Source organism: Macrobrachium nipponense, chromosome 20 (assembly GCF_015104395.2).
Source record: "Macrobrachium nipponense isolate FS-2020 chromosome 20, ASM1510439v2, whole genome shotgun sequence".
Lineage (NCBI taxonomy): Eukaryota > Metazoa > Arthropoda > Malacostraca > Decapoda > Palaemonidae > Macrobrachium > Macrobrachium nipponense.
Window position 1 is genome coordinate 30,292,571 of NC_061089.1, and position 15,654 is coordinate 30,308,224.

Here is a 15,654-nt window from a genome sequence, read left to right on the forward strand (position 1 = left end):
TAAATGGAACAGTCACCACAGTAATATCTGGGGGGCAGCACCACAGTAATGTCTGAATAAAATGGAGTTACCACAGTAATACCTGGATAAAAGGGACAGTCAGCACAGTTATACTTGGATAAAGTGGACAGTCAGCTCAGTAATTCCTGGCTAAAATAGACAGTCAGCACAGTTGTACCTGGATAAATGGGACATCTACCATAGTAATACTTGGATGAAATGGACGGTCAGCACAGTTATACCAGGATAAAAGGGTCGGATAGAACGGCAATGCCTGGATAAATGGGACAGTCACCACATTAATACCTGGGGGACAGTCACCACAGTAATGTCTCTATAAAATGGACATTCACCACAGTAATACCTGGATAAAAGTAGCACTTGAGTAAAAAAGACTGTCAGCGCTGTAATACCTGGATGAATGGGACAGTCACCACGAGAATCGGCGCCAACGAGGCTGCCGAGGAAACTTTTCCCAGTTTCACAGGAAAGGAACTGGTTATGGGCAGTGGGACATGATGACATACATAATGGATGTTGACGCCCTGCAAAACGAGTAGCACGCTCGTATTTGAACACAGCAACCATTAAAGACGAAATGGAAATGTCTCCGTGGGATAGTCTGTGGAAGATGACTAAACAGCATACAAGGGTCGCATCAAGTAGGAAACTATGTACCAAAATGACTATATTATTCTTATTTAGGTACAGAAAACCTTGACGGTTACCTTGTACGGAGTCATAGAAAAGGGGCGAGTGTCAGATTATTTTTAGGAAAGGAATGACACAATGTGAAGATAATTATACCGATGACAGAAGCTGTCACTTCTTCGACAAGAGACACAGTAGGTGGAAGTGGAACAGCTTGGATAATTTAGCCCACGGCTTTTTCTTCTACCGGGCGCCTTTTTCTTCTCTCTTGGGGATGTGAGGACCTCCCTCGCCCCGGAAACTGACTTCATTCAATTCAAGCTCGTTTATTTTTCACATTTATCTATTTTATATTTTCATCTACTCGTGGAAGCTCGCAAGTTATTTGTCTCGTTGCCTTTGAAATAAACGTGTAGATTTCCATAACAATAATAATAATAGAAACTTCTACGGAATAGAGAGAAGAGCCTTTTCAGGGATTGCACGGCAACTCTGATTTCCAAGTTTCAAGCAGATATTCTTTCAGAATATCTGCATGACACAAGTGATCAGAGATTGCTCATTTAGCCTTTAGAAATTTGTTCACTGTGTTCGGAAACTTGCATTCTTTGTTTCCAGGGAAATGTACGTTCGATTTAATGTTCCGTTTTTATTCAGGGTTTAAGCTCTGTCCACTGTTTCCTTTCTTCCTCCTGTTTGACACTATATTATTTTGTTTCATGGGATTCAGAGATGGCACCACGTGAAGTTAAAAATAATTTGCTACAGAGAGAGAGAAAGAGAAAGAGAGAGAGAGAGAGACGTTTGAAGCTATGTAAATATCTTGTATGCGTTTTCTGCGGCTTGTTTTATTTCCTTTGATCTTTTGGAGAGAGAGAGAGAGAGAGAAATGACACTGCTGCTCTTTTCCTTATTTATTTTTATACCCATGAACGATGTTCAACCAAAATTATATTAATCAGTGTTGTTCGTTTGTGTGTTTGTATACGAGATCTCTCAAAATGTTGTTGGTTTGAATGAAATTTTGTGCTCAGCGGATGTGGACCACGGAAGTCTTTGAACGAGATCCGGATGCGGTTCAGGGTTACCTTCCGTTGTTACCGGCGGAGGTACTATGTGCTCCGCTCTTGCTTATTATATTCATTATACGATAGAATCTATGGACTCATTGTTCACACACACAGACGTGTGTATGAATGAAGTATCAATGATCTTCAAAAGGAAGTGAAGACATTAGAGCGATTTTGTCAGTCGAGCGTGCAGGACTTTTTTTTTTCCAGGTCTGCTTATTTGTTTGTTTCAATAGTTTTAGCTTCATTTTCTTATTGTATATTGCCTGGATTGAAGGATCACAAATGCGCGTCACTGATCTCTTCTGTTATGCTGTGCTCAATAGGGATGATAATGAAAAAGACTTCTGTTCTTAATATTAGAGTCCCACCGTAATGCGTAATGTATGTTTAGGCTTTTCATACGAATACACTGAATTTATTTCATGGAATATCTTCGGCTCTTTGACAGGACTGGAAGAAACCAGTTTGTTTCTGTGTGTGTGAGAGAGAGAAAGAGAGAGCGAGCTCACCTTCCCATTGGCTTCCGTATCTTGTCCCTGTTGTGGCATTCTTTTGTATCTTCAGCGATCATGTTGCCATTATCTTAAGGCTGCTCGCGATTACTTTGCCCTTTTTATTTTTTTTGCATAACTTGAGCCAAATATTGTGTTACAGATTTTTTTTTATTGTGGCATAGCTTTTCTCCCTTCCATTCTCCTCCTCTCGCTCAGTGAAATCAGGAATGCTGCTTATACACTGGAGCTTCCATCCCCAAACACCGAGCCTGTGCCTCCAACCCAGTGCGTCTGAAGTGATTGACTTTCTGCTCAGTAAACTTCCCTTAAGAATATTGGACACATGCCAGATCTCTTTCAGCTGTAATGACTATGCCATGATGGGTTTAAATACTGATGTTAGGACAGTTATTTTTTATGTGAAATATTTAATTATAAAGACCATATTGTTTGCGTGAGAGATGGAGGCTTTTATTGAAAATTTAACGCTCCTGATGATGCTTGTGGACTTGAAATCTTCGTCTGAATATTTGAAAATTAATGATTATGTTTTGAAAAATAACTGCATCGGATATTTAACTTTATTTTTTATTTATTTACTTATTTATTTATTTTTTAGAATTCTTGATTTCAGGCCCTAAATATTTGGACGAGGAATGTGAACACTACACGGGGTAGCTTATACTGTAACAAGTTGGAAAATAGAATAACTATTGATTACATCATGCTATTACTTTTTGTAATTTGACAGTTTTACGCTTTGTAACGTAGGGTGGCAATGTAGATTCATTCCATAGGAAGGTAGTGCCGCTAAGGCAACTCGTGGTGCACTGTAGACTTGGCTGTTTGTAATGTGCCTTCGGCCCTTAGCTACACCTACTATTTAGCTTTTTACTTTACATCAGTTTCCTCTTCCCACCTCTCTGACTATTACGTCTTAGTCCATCTGTGGGGTTTTCTCCCAGTTCCGCCCTTAGATCGCTGCGCTTCGTCTCCTTCATTTTCTGGATCTCTTGATCTTGCTGTCCAACAACTGCAACTCTTGTTACTGTCCTGAGCTCTAAATAGTCGAAAGTTCCCAGGCGGTTTTCTTGACAGCCGGAGTGTCAAAAAAAAAAAATAATAAATAAAAAAAATAAAAAATTAAAAAAAAAAAAAAAAAAAAAAAAAAAAAAAAAAAAAAAAAAAAAAAAAAATAAAAATAAGAGCAGATGTTTCGCCAAGGGATATTTGTCTTACTTGGTCCTATGGTACGTATTTTACTGGATTGATGGTGAAGGTTGCGCCCGAGTGAACAGAACCACTTTTTTTGTGATTGTGTGTGCGCGTGGAGATTTGTGCTAATTTATTAGTCAGTATTCGTCTAATGAGTGATTACTTTTTAGGAATCCTTCCAAGCACATACATAAATGTGCTTCCTATAATCATGAATATTATTCAAGAACATACAAAAACACACCCACGGCCGTATGAGTACACCGCACACAAACACACACGCAATATTATATATATATATATATATATATATATATATATATATATATATATATATGTTTAGCAAAGGCCATAGGAAAAATAAAAGGAGTTCCGCGCGCTTTCGTGTTATTTCAACACATTTTCAAAAATGTGTTGAACAAACACGAAACGCTCGATACTCCTTTTATTTTTCCTGTGGCCTTTGCTAAATATATTGTCACGCACTATTTAATGACATAAGCATATATATATATATATATATATATATATATATATATATAATATATATATATATATATATATATATATATTATATTTGAACACTTTTATTTTGTTATGTACAGGTGCTAACCTTCAAAATGCTTAGATCATGAGTAATTTGAAGAGGCCATATAACCACGTTATTATGGTTTAGTTTTATTTTACGGTAATTTATCAGTCACTGGAAAATTTGTCATATTCCTACCCTCATAACCAAAAAGAAACTCAAGATCAGTCGTTATATTTTTTTAAGTATTCTCATTGATTTACCATGATAATAAAAAGTATTACAAATATCTTATATTGTTAATGTAAGGTATATCGAATGAGTATCCCGGAGGGGTGTAGGCAAAGTGGTTGTTAGTGACATTCGGACTGTGGCGGCGAGTGTTGCTGGCCGTGCGAGGCCCTTGAGGACTGAAGGTTAGCCCCAGATCTAGCGGGTAGGTCTTGGGTTAGCCTACTCAGCAGCGCGGGAGATTCCGACATTCACCTCTGGAACTGTCTCCACTTGACCCTCTTCGGCGTAAGGTCGGTTGCGCAAGCAAAACAGAAAGGTTCGTAGCACTGGATTTTATTGTAGCGATGTACTCGTGCAGAAGTAGCCAATTGCACAGCTACTAGAGGTTGACCTTTATTTACATTTAGAAAGTTACTATGCTACTGTTAATGCTTTCAGTACACGTGTGTGTGTGGGCTTGCCGCTCGCAGTCGCAAAAACATGCATAAATCTCTCAGTGGCATACTAAGACAATAACCACTATACTAGCAACCAATATGAAAATCGGAATAAAAAATTAGACTAAAAACAAGTAACAAACATCAGGCGTTGGGTGTGAGCAGTAATATACCCGGGGAGCTCTACACTCTAAGGCTGAGTGAGAATAATTCTGAGGTGTGGCGTTTATTTTAATTTACGTAATGGTACATAGATGGACTCTCATACCCTATTAATATTATGTTTTGCATGTGTTTATAATTCATGTATAGTAAACCGGGCCCCCCCCCCTTTTTTTTTGACGTAGAAAACGTTGTCAAGTTCAAGTAGTATAGACAAAGATTGTATTATTGAATTGCCATAATGAGAGAGAGAGAGAGAGAAATAGGAAAGATTAGGTCTTGTGCAATAATCATTTCTGGAAAACCACATGACTGAGTGCTCTGACGTAAAGGAAAGGGTTTTTTTTGTCACTACAGCCATCTCGGGGACACCTAACTTAGTAAATAAGGAAATAAAAAACTTATGGTCAGCTGGAGAAAATAAATCACCAAAAAAAAATTCGTTTTACGAAATCTATTTCTTCATTTCCTGGAAGACGGAGTGAGATTATATCAGTATGCGGAAAAACACCTCGTACGCTAAAAACAAGTTCTTGTCTCATTTGGGATGAAGCAAAACAGGTGATGGAAGAAGAGAAGAATAAAAGGAAGGAGGGTGTAAAAGAATAGAAGAAAGTAAGAAGAGAAGATAATGGTCAGAAAGACGAACCTGGGAGGTAAAATAGAGCCAGAATCTGTTGTGTAACATCATCCCAACTGCAACAAAAACAGTAAACAAAAAGCAGAGGGAGCCACGACGCTCTTGTTTCAGTGACTAACTCACTGTTACTTAACACAAAAAAAGTTACTTATATCTTTGTTGTCATGGGTAATTTATGATGCAAGTAACACGGAAATAGTATTACTTAAACTAGAATTACATTAGACTCGCACACACATACATTGTATGTATATTCATATATATATGAAGTAGACGGAACAGTGTTCATGTACGAAGCACTAAAAGTATTAAATAAAGGAAATTTGTGCAGACAGTGTTCGTGTGTGTGTAAGAGGAAGAAGAATTAACAAGCAACTGGCGAACCCTCCGTAATAGTAAATGATGGAATTGTTGTTGTAAAGATATTATATGTGATGAAGCCTTATTCCGTTCAACATTAGGAATAAGAAATATGTTTTGTCTTCCTATTTCCGAATCCACCGTCTAATATATATATATATATATATATATATATATATATATATATATCTTCTTTTTCTCCACCGTTATTCCTACATTAAGGGGTCGGTTGCCTGATGCGCCTTCTCCACTGTCATCTGTTAAAGCCATCATCATGCATGGTTTGGCAAAGGGGTTTTACTCCTGCATGCCCTTGCTGTCATCAACCACATGTTATTGTAGTGGGCCTAGCCTTTTACTAGACAGTAAAACTGCAAGGCAGCTGTTTCCACAGTTATTGACGTTGGGCGTAGCCTTTTACTAAAAAGTAAAACTGCAAGGAAGCAGCTGTCATATATATATATATATATATATATATATATATATAATTATATATATATATATATATTAATTATTAATTAGAGAGTGGATTTGGAAATAGGAAGACAAAACTATATCTTTTTATTTCTAAAGTTAAACTGAATATGGCTTCATCGCATATAATATCTTGACTACAACTATATCTATATATATCTAAATATATATATATATAATATATATATATATATATATTTATATATATATAATATATAAAGATATAAGCCACGAGTGAAAAATGAACAACGAAGTTTCCGCAAGATCTTTCAACGTTCAACGTCCTTTACTTATCTAAGTAAAGGACGTTGAACGTCGAAAGGTCTTGCGGAAACTCCGTGGCTTATACCTTTATTTATGGATTTATCACTTTCCAAACTTTCGTGAGTCAGTTATACATACATGCATACATACATACATACAATATATATATATATATATATATATATGTATATATATATATATATATATATATATACTAGCAAACTTACCCATCAACGATGGGTGATAAAAACAGGTGCAGAAGTGAAAAATTTATATGTACTATTTGTTCAGCAACATTAAAGGGCGATTACACGAATAGTCTCTCTCTCTCTCTCTCTCGTAATATAATTCAAGGGACGATCACTAAACGCAGAGAAATTCTTATTCATTGTTATTTCCCCTCTTTTTATGATATTCTCTCTCTCTCTCTCTCTCTCTCTCTCTCTCTCTCTCTCTCTTAAAGTAAGTGAAGGGACGATCAATGAACGCAAAGAAGTTCGTATTCATTATTGTTTACCCTCTTTTAATGATTCTCTCTCTCTCTCTCTCTCTCAATGTAAGTCAAGTAACGAAGACGGTGATGGGATTATCGGATTACTTAGCTCTCAAATCACAAATTATCTCCTCTCTCTTTCTCTCTCTCATTTTTCGATAGCAAGATAAAATTATTTAAATAAAAATTGTAGTGCATTAATGTCGTTAAATGGCTCTCTCTCTCTCTCTCTCTCTTCTCTCTGCTCTCGTCTCTCTCTCTCTCTCTTTGTCGGTGACTTTCATTTAACGGAACAGGGATCTTGATTGGTTCGTTCTTTGTCCAACTTACTTTTTGCACGTTGATACAAATAATAAAGTATCTTTGTTTTCATTATGTTACTGCAAAGACGCAACTTGTATGTCAGTGCGTTATGGCTACTGATAAATGCTCTTATGATCCTGTGTCTTCCAAAAAAGAGTAGAAAGTAGGAACTTGTCAGTTTCCTTTTTATTATGTCCATTGGCAGGATCGAAATTCCGAAGCAACATTCCCGGGCAGTACTACTTCAACGTTATTTTGTGCACTGGCAGTCCCGATGGATTTAAGTTATTCAAAAAATCTTGCGGATATTGATGATAATTTTCATCTTCTATTGTGTCTGAGCTGAAATATTCGCGACTTTCTCCGGGAAGTTGTACAGAAATTATTTATGAAAAATCATAAAGTAACTTCTACGGGAATAACCAGCCTCGTTTCACGGCCAGAAACAGCTCCGTTTCAGGGAATCCCTTCTCACCCACACGTCCTACAAGGAGGGGGGTAGGTTGGATGAAACCCCATTACAAACCATCTTAGGGGTCCCCACCATAACCCTACCAAGTTTCATGCCCATCTGACCAGCCGTTTGGCCGTGGTTGAATGACAGACAGACGTAATATTACGCCCATTATAATATGATATGCATATAATATAGATGAAATATATTATATATATATATATATATATATATATATATATATATATATATTTATATGTGTGTGTGTACAGTGTATAAATATGTATACAAAAGGTAAAACTGAAGGAATAAATTTGTGAATAAATAAAACGCCGATATCGATTACGACACAGGACGGTGGAGCAGTATCACATAAATTATTTATGTTAAGGATGTAGTCCTCTACAGGAATGCTGCTGTACATAATACAGAACTTGGCGCCTCTGTCGAAATATTTTGCGAGATGTCACTACCGTTGCTTTTACTGAAATTTGTAAATTGTGGTTTAGAGATCCCTCTAGACATCTATTGTATTGACTGATAAATTTATCATATTATACGTGGTTATTGTTTAAAGATGAATTTTTAAATCAGAAGCTAGTCTTAGCTTTTTTTCAAAAGACCACCAGCGAGAATCCAGAGTAATAAGCACGACGAAAATACTTCCTTATTATAGTCACCATCCCACAACATATTCCATACCATACTATTAATTTCGTTTACTCGTTCACCCAAATACGCATATTCTTATACAACATTTATTAAAATTATCATTCAGTAGTTCTAATTCTATTCATGTGGAACAAGCCCACAGGCTTCCAAAGATGGTGTTCATTAGGGAAGAGTAAGAGGAGTTAAAGGGAAGGAGAAAGAAGAGATCTCACTTACTAAAAAGGAACAAATAAATGATTAAATACCTAAAAGTGTATTAAAAGGCAAGGAGAACAGTATTAGAGTAGTAACTTAGAGTAGTAATGCATTGCATCTTCGCTTGAATTTTTGAAGTTCCAATTTCACGACGTCCTCAGGGAAACTGTTCCACAGCCCAATGGTGTGAGGAACAAAGGACCTCTGGAATTGAGTTTTACAGCGAGGCATATTTACTGCATATTGGTTCTGATGTTCGGCTAATCTGGTTGCTCTCGGCAGCGGAAGACGACCAGAAAATTGTGAATACGAAAGATCCCTGTTAAAATACAACTTATGAAACATCGACAAACAAGAGAACATCAGTCGATGTTCTAAGTCTTAACTGCTAATATTAGTGAAGAGAAACCTACCACCATGAACTACTCTATTTAAAAGAGCAGAGGTAGACATCCATACCGAAGAACATTATTCTAGTAATGGAGGGACAAATGACCTTAAGCAAGTCGCACTGATTTTATTACTGTTAAATGAATATGAGGCCTTTCGTACGATAACTAACTTTCGTGCGGCGTCTGCTGAAACTTTCATTAGATGTTTCTCAAAAGTAAGATGCGAGTCAAAAGGTACACCAAGAGCAGTTAAAGCTTCAAACTCATTCAGCAGTCCCATCTACTTGAAGGGGAGGATGAGGTGGAAAATCTGTACGAGATCTGCTGATCAACAGTGTCTTCGTTTTACTGGAGTTCTGTCTCATACCCCACCGGTATTCTTTAGACCTTCTACTGCACTATTCACTAATCCGCTCCATGTTCCGACGTAGGCGATCGTGAGGGAGCAAGGCTCCTTATTACTGGTCCCAAATAGCGGAATTTTTTAAAAGGGTAGTCCTTAGAACATTCATTGGCTGTGGAATCTGACGCCGTGTCATTCGAACTCAGTGCAATTTCACCTAAAGTTATATACAGTAATAAAGCTCCCATGACATAAGGAACACGCCTGAGGAGGATACTAAATAAAAAATTAAAAAGTCATCCTCTTTTTAAAAATACGAGTTTACTTAATCACTGAGTATGACTTGCACCATATAGTACAAAGAATGCTCCTTTTATAGGGTCTTGGTCCACTGTCAGTACATCATTCTACTCCTCCTTCGACTAGTACATCATTTCAAACTGCGTCACTTCTCCGAGAGGAAAAAAACGATGTGACAGAGACGGCTTTCATAGGTGCAAGAGATGTGTGTAAGCTTTACAAAAGACCCTTTCAAAAAGGTCAGTAAGGCAAGTCCGGTATTTCATTTCCTTGGGAAGATTCTTGAACGTTCAAAATAATTTTAACATTTCAGTCATTCAAGTTCTCAATTATTTATTTTGTTTTGCTAAGTTTGTGTGTGTGTGTGTGTTTATTTATTTTTTTTGCTAAGTTTGTGTGTGTATAGGCCACGATATTAACTGTCTTCCTTTTTTGTGTACAGGAATATTACGGATCTCTTAATAATCAAGAGGTTGCGTTTGTGAAGGGCCATGAAGCTTCTCGCTACTTTTTCTGACATGTCTCATTTCCTGTTTGTATGCTCGGTTTTATTATGCTTCTTTGTTTGTTTTGCCTTCATTTATTTAGCTTCAGCTATATTGTACTCTTTTCTCGGCTCTGTTTTACTCTGTCTCGTAATGAATTATATTTATTGGGTGTTTGAGTGGTGGCCAAGAGTGCTCATACGTACGCACACATACACACAGTTATATTTCTTTATGTATATATACGTGAGGGGGTGCGCATAATAGAATATATAACATAAAACGGTAAAGTCTTTGTCTTTGGTTCAGAAAATAACTCTTAAATAAAACGAACTACCTTTTTTTTTTATCAATGTTACTTCTGTTCAGTTCTCGTAAGTCGAGTTTTGCTCTTCTACTTTAAGATTCTTATTTTGTTGTCGTACACCTGTTTGTATTAATACAGACAGTCAGCATTTCATAGGACTTTTTACCTTAATTTAGGAATTCAGTTTATTTGTCAATTTAATTTTTTTTTTTTCACGGATTGATACGAAAGTTTTATATTTTTCGTTTACATTCCTATTAAACTTTTAGGATTATTATCAGTTTATTACATAAATATTTAGTTGTTTTTTATGTTTTTATTATAGGTTTTTAACATTGTGCACTTTATTACTTTACCTTTATAAACTTTCACATAAGGTATAGGCTTTTAAAATGAGGAGATAGTTATCAATTGTAGTTTTAGGAGACGTGTTTATGTTCATTTCCGGATAGCCGAATTTCTGGATATTGATTTTTAACATTGAAAATTTTCCGATGTTTTGACATCTGTATTTCGCGGCCCCAGACTCTTGACAACCTTTGAACTTAACTGTTCCTCTGTGTGCATCTGTGCCTGTCTGAATTCGGATAATTTGCCCGTTTTATATTAAGACTATCTGTCATCACGTATTATTTAAAAATGTGGCTACATTTTTATTTGGCGCAAGTGTTTTAAGGTTATTTATATTCTTTAAATAATTAGTAAGCAGTTAATTATGTATGTCATTGTTTTCACGAATAACGCGCAGGTGTCCAGGGCTGTTTGCATTATTAAAGTTGAATTTATATTCTTTTTGTAGTTAGATAATGCGCAGATATTTATGGCTTCCTGTTTTATTTAATTAGGTTTCTGGATAATGATCGTGTGTTTTAAGGTAAATTTTATCATTAACCTGTCGATGTGATGTACAGCAATGCTTTCTTAACACTGCTAAACAACACACCCAGTATTGCCGAAATTCTGCATCAGTTGGGGTTGTTTATTATGAAAGTTCTGATCGGGAGAATAACCTGACATCTATCGTTGTTGTGCAAAGCCAGCGCCTCAGATGTCGCCGAGTACGATCAAGCGGTATCCTTTAACTTTATCAAAATTAATCGGCAACGCTGAAATAAGATTTAAAGTTTAGGAGTTGTGATATTATCAAGATGATGAAAAATATTTTCCTTTTTCTTTCGTGTTTTGTTCTTTTACTTTACCTTATTGAATTACTCTCAATATGGACCTTCTTTGATCTATTTCATAATTATTACGAGTGAATTTTTTTTTTTTCCAGTTTTGCCATTTCATTATTCTAATGGTGACGCAGCGTTATTGAAGTAGCTCACAAATGAAGGTAGAGATATTTTCATTTAACGTTGAACGCCAAATAACGTTGCTTTGCTTTTTCTGTTAACTCTTGTCATATGTATTATTATGCTAGTGTTTGTCCCTGACGAGCATGTTAATGTATCGATTTTGTTTGTTATTTTCATCCATTAGGTACTCTGTTTCTTTTTCTTCGTTTTGTTTGCGTTTCTTTCACATACTTGCATTTTTGTCAGGTTTATTACGATGGTTTTCTGATTTTCCTTGGCTTTCTTAGGCTTCAGGAAAAATCACTTATTTTTGTAAGTTTGTAACTAGTGTTTCCGTTGCTTCGCTGCGCTATTTATCTTCCATATCGTATTTTAAAGTTACCCCTACTTGTACGATGTTTTTTTAAGCTTACAATATTCTGTACGTGATTATAACGCAAATCCTGTGATTTTGCAGCTAATCAAGCAAATACACCGAACTTAATATCGTGATGATCTGCCTTTCGGATGAATCTTCGAGAGGTCAATGAACTCTGCAGGCGATCGGAGAGAATGTTATCCAAAGATTTAATTCCTCAACACACTTGCTTCTCCATAAATGGGTAATGGCATCGGGAATGCAATTATTCTCGAGGGATGGCTGTTTACCAGTATTCAGTCTTATAATGGAAATTAGCGTCGTTCTTAGCACCATATTCTGTACCCACCAACTTGTTTTTGTGTTCCTTCTCGATTGTTAGTAAGGTCTTTAGTCAGGTGCTTATCTTTCTATGATTGACAGCCTCCTAGTACTTCTTTGCGGAATAATAATAGGGCCTCTTCACCACCCTTTGTACTTACTACGTCACGGTGTTTTTAGGTTGAAATATATAGGCATTCAGTTCAAGAGGTCTCCGTGGCTGTGCTGTCTGCACAGGTTCTGCTCACGTTTGCTAGCGCCTGCCTACTGACCACCAGTCCACTCAACTACAGATCAGTACTATATATAGCATCTGCTGGGGTCAAGAATACAACTTTCTATAAATACATAGATTGATAGATAGATATGAGAATTTGTGTAATATGCATGCGTGAGTTTTTTTTTATAGTCTCAAATATTAAGCCACAAATACCGTTTAATATCTGATTTACTTTACCTTAGGAATAACTTACACCCGAGGGAATTATAATTGCTAAGTGCTTATCTCTGCGCGGGTGGTCTAAGTCACTGTCTATCATTATCGCTAAAAACCAGGCAACGGTTCAAATCCTGCTAAGGACGAAGCACTTAAGAATTATAATTCCTTGGGTGTAGTTTTTACAAAGGTATGGTGTACTGGATATCAAACGGTATTTGTGGCTTCTTTATATATATATATATATATATATATATATATATATATATATATATATATATATATATATATATATATATATATGTGTGTGTGTGTGTGTGTGTGTATATATATATATATATATATATATGTGTGTGTTATATATATAATATATATAATATATATATATATATATATATATATATATATATATATATATATATATAGTATATGTGTGTGTGTGTAGCGCACGGTTGCCATAAGCATGAATTTGCCTCCCTCCAGTAGTCCTTTTTTTTTATGTGACGTGTCCTGAAGCGTACGAAATTCCACCGTTGTGGCTGCTCACATCTCTATTTCACGACGTACACACTAAAGGTATCGATCTCCTCCATGAAAGGCTGCATTCAGTTCTTGGATCCATTCACATGACGAATAGAGAGAGAGAGAGAGAGAGAGAGCGAAAGTGAACGGTCACACTCGAACTTACACATATTTCATTTTAATGTATAATCAATATGACGGCACGTTTACTTGTATACAATCAATATGGCGGCAGTTTGCTTTATCTAGTGCAAAGCCACCAAATTCATGACGTCGCTGAAATACTTAAAAAAACATCGCGTCTCTGAAGTCTGAGCTTCATTAAGGCTAAGATATTATCACGTAAATTAATCTCTTTCGTGTCTCAAATATATTATCCTCTTTCATCACATTTTTATTGAGCCTTTTTTTATGATTTTCTTTTTAATTAATCCGGTAGAAAAATGATGTACCTAATTATATACCTAACTTGAAGATCCTCCTCAAGGAGATAGTAATTACCGCTTGATAATCAAGATCCCTGCGAAGGAATCTGCAGACAGAGACAGTCGCTATTTCTAAGTCTAACCTTAGTTGCTCTCTCTCTCTCTCTCTCTCTCTCTCTCTCTCTCTCTCTCACATACACACACACACACATTATGAGCTCTCGTGGGTCTAAATATACAAATTATAGCGATTGTTGAAGCCAAGTCTCGTGACAGTGATGAGGTGCCATTTTGTAGTCTGCGGCTGCAGTACAGCAGATGTAGAGGCAGCCCCCTTCTACAGTAGTACTCGGGGCACCTGGGACTCAGTGCCTCCAAGGAACGGAGCCGCCGTCAGCTGAGGTGCGGTGGTGGTGGTGGGTGTGCAGTTGAGTGAACCAGATGACACCGTTGCTCTCTGACTCGGACGGGGTCTGACTGCGAGAGCACAAAACGGATGTTTGAGGACTTTTTATGAAGTGACGGTCATGTTTTGCAAGTAACTGGGACGAAAAATTGTGATGGTGACCTGTGTATATGAATTAATTTAGGATTGGTGTGGTGGGTGGCATTTGCAGCACGATCGTTGGAATTTTTTTTTTCTGTTTGGATTATATATAAGATCTTGTTTAAGGTACCATAACGGTCCCTTCATGCCCCAACGACAGTATTGGACAAAACGAAAATATCAATGATAATCGTCATCATGATCGCAAGAGTGATTGACCCAATTTGGGTAATTTTATTGCTGTCTGTATTTAGAAATGTACGTCATGTGGCAACTTGAGATCTAGAAACTTATTTAAGCAGCGCTTTTTGTAGTGAGTAATGCACGTGAGAACAGGGATACGAAAAGAGTAATAGAGTTTGAAATGGAACTTCTGAATGAGGAGAACGACAGGTTGTGCAACTTGGAAAGATGAAAATGTTAAACTCCAGCGCCTGGATACCAGAGTGTGCACCGCAGTGACAACGCGGCTTTTCCGACAGTGAGTCATTTCGCGTCATTTGTTCTGTACTACTGTTACTCGTTCATTTCTTTATATTGTCCCCAATAAGCATTTCGTTGTTCGTTGTTTAGTCTACTGTTTCTGTTACTTCACCCACGGGCCTTTGTGCTTTGTGGAAGTTATCTCAGCTAGTTAATGGTATCCTAGGACCGTTCCGTATGATTGTATGCATTTGGAATAATATAATGGCAAGCAGGTATAGGCTGCACTTGGATAGTTAAAAAAAAAACTGCATTGCCTAGGCCTTGTTTTCATAGAACCTGACATTCATTTCCTACATGTTGTGCAAGTGTTAAAGTGAATGTGATCCAGAGGCCTTCAACCGCCCATGTCGTAAATGTTAGAAAGCAACTCCTTTGCTTTTAATTGATTATAATAATGATAATAATAAGTTTCACGGCTGATACACATGCACCTCCGCTATCTATATGTGGATATATGGGTATTCATGAATACGTGTATATATGTCTAAATGCACATTGCAGTTGTGTGAGTCTGATGTATCAGAAATCATTTACTTGTAAAGCCTGCCATTACTGTTATTTTTACGTTCCCTCTTTTTCGTAGAACATGAATAACTTTTATGAAAATATTTATAATAAAAGACTTAAATATTACAAGAAATTCAACGGCGTGTTGCAAACATTCTTTTTCGAAAGGCTTATTTTGCCAATTATTGCCCTGCATGGTGCTAGATACGAAAACGGCTCAATGATAATGGTGATTTAACAGTAGGTATTAAGTTTGGTGTCATGATCCTGTGATATA

At 36.6% G+C, this 15,654-nt stretch overlaps 1 protein-coding gene across 4 annotated transcripts in view; it reads left to right on the plus strand.

The window, feature by feature from the left end:
- Positions 1–15,654, plus strand: part of LOC135224389 (uncharacterized) — a 145,863-nt gene that overhangs the window by 6,243 nt on the left and 123,966 nt on the right. Inside the window, exon 1 of one of the 4 annotated variants that reach the window (XM_064263363.1) lies at positions 14,273–14,865. The exons of the other annotated variants lie outside the window; for them this stretch is intronic. The gene's annotated coding sequence lies outside the window, so the exon portion shown is untranslated. Of the gene's footprint in view, positions 1–14,272; positions 14,866–15,654 lie in introns of those variants that run through there. 4 annotated transcript variants of the gene reach the window in all.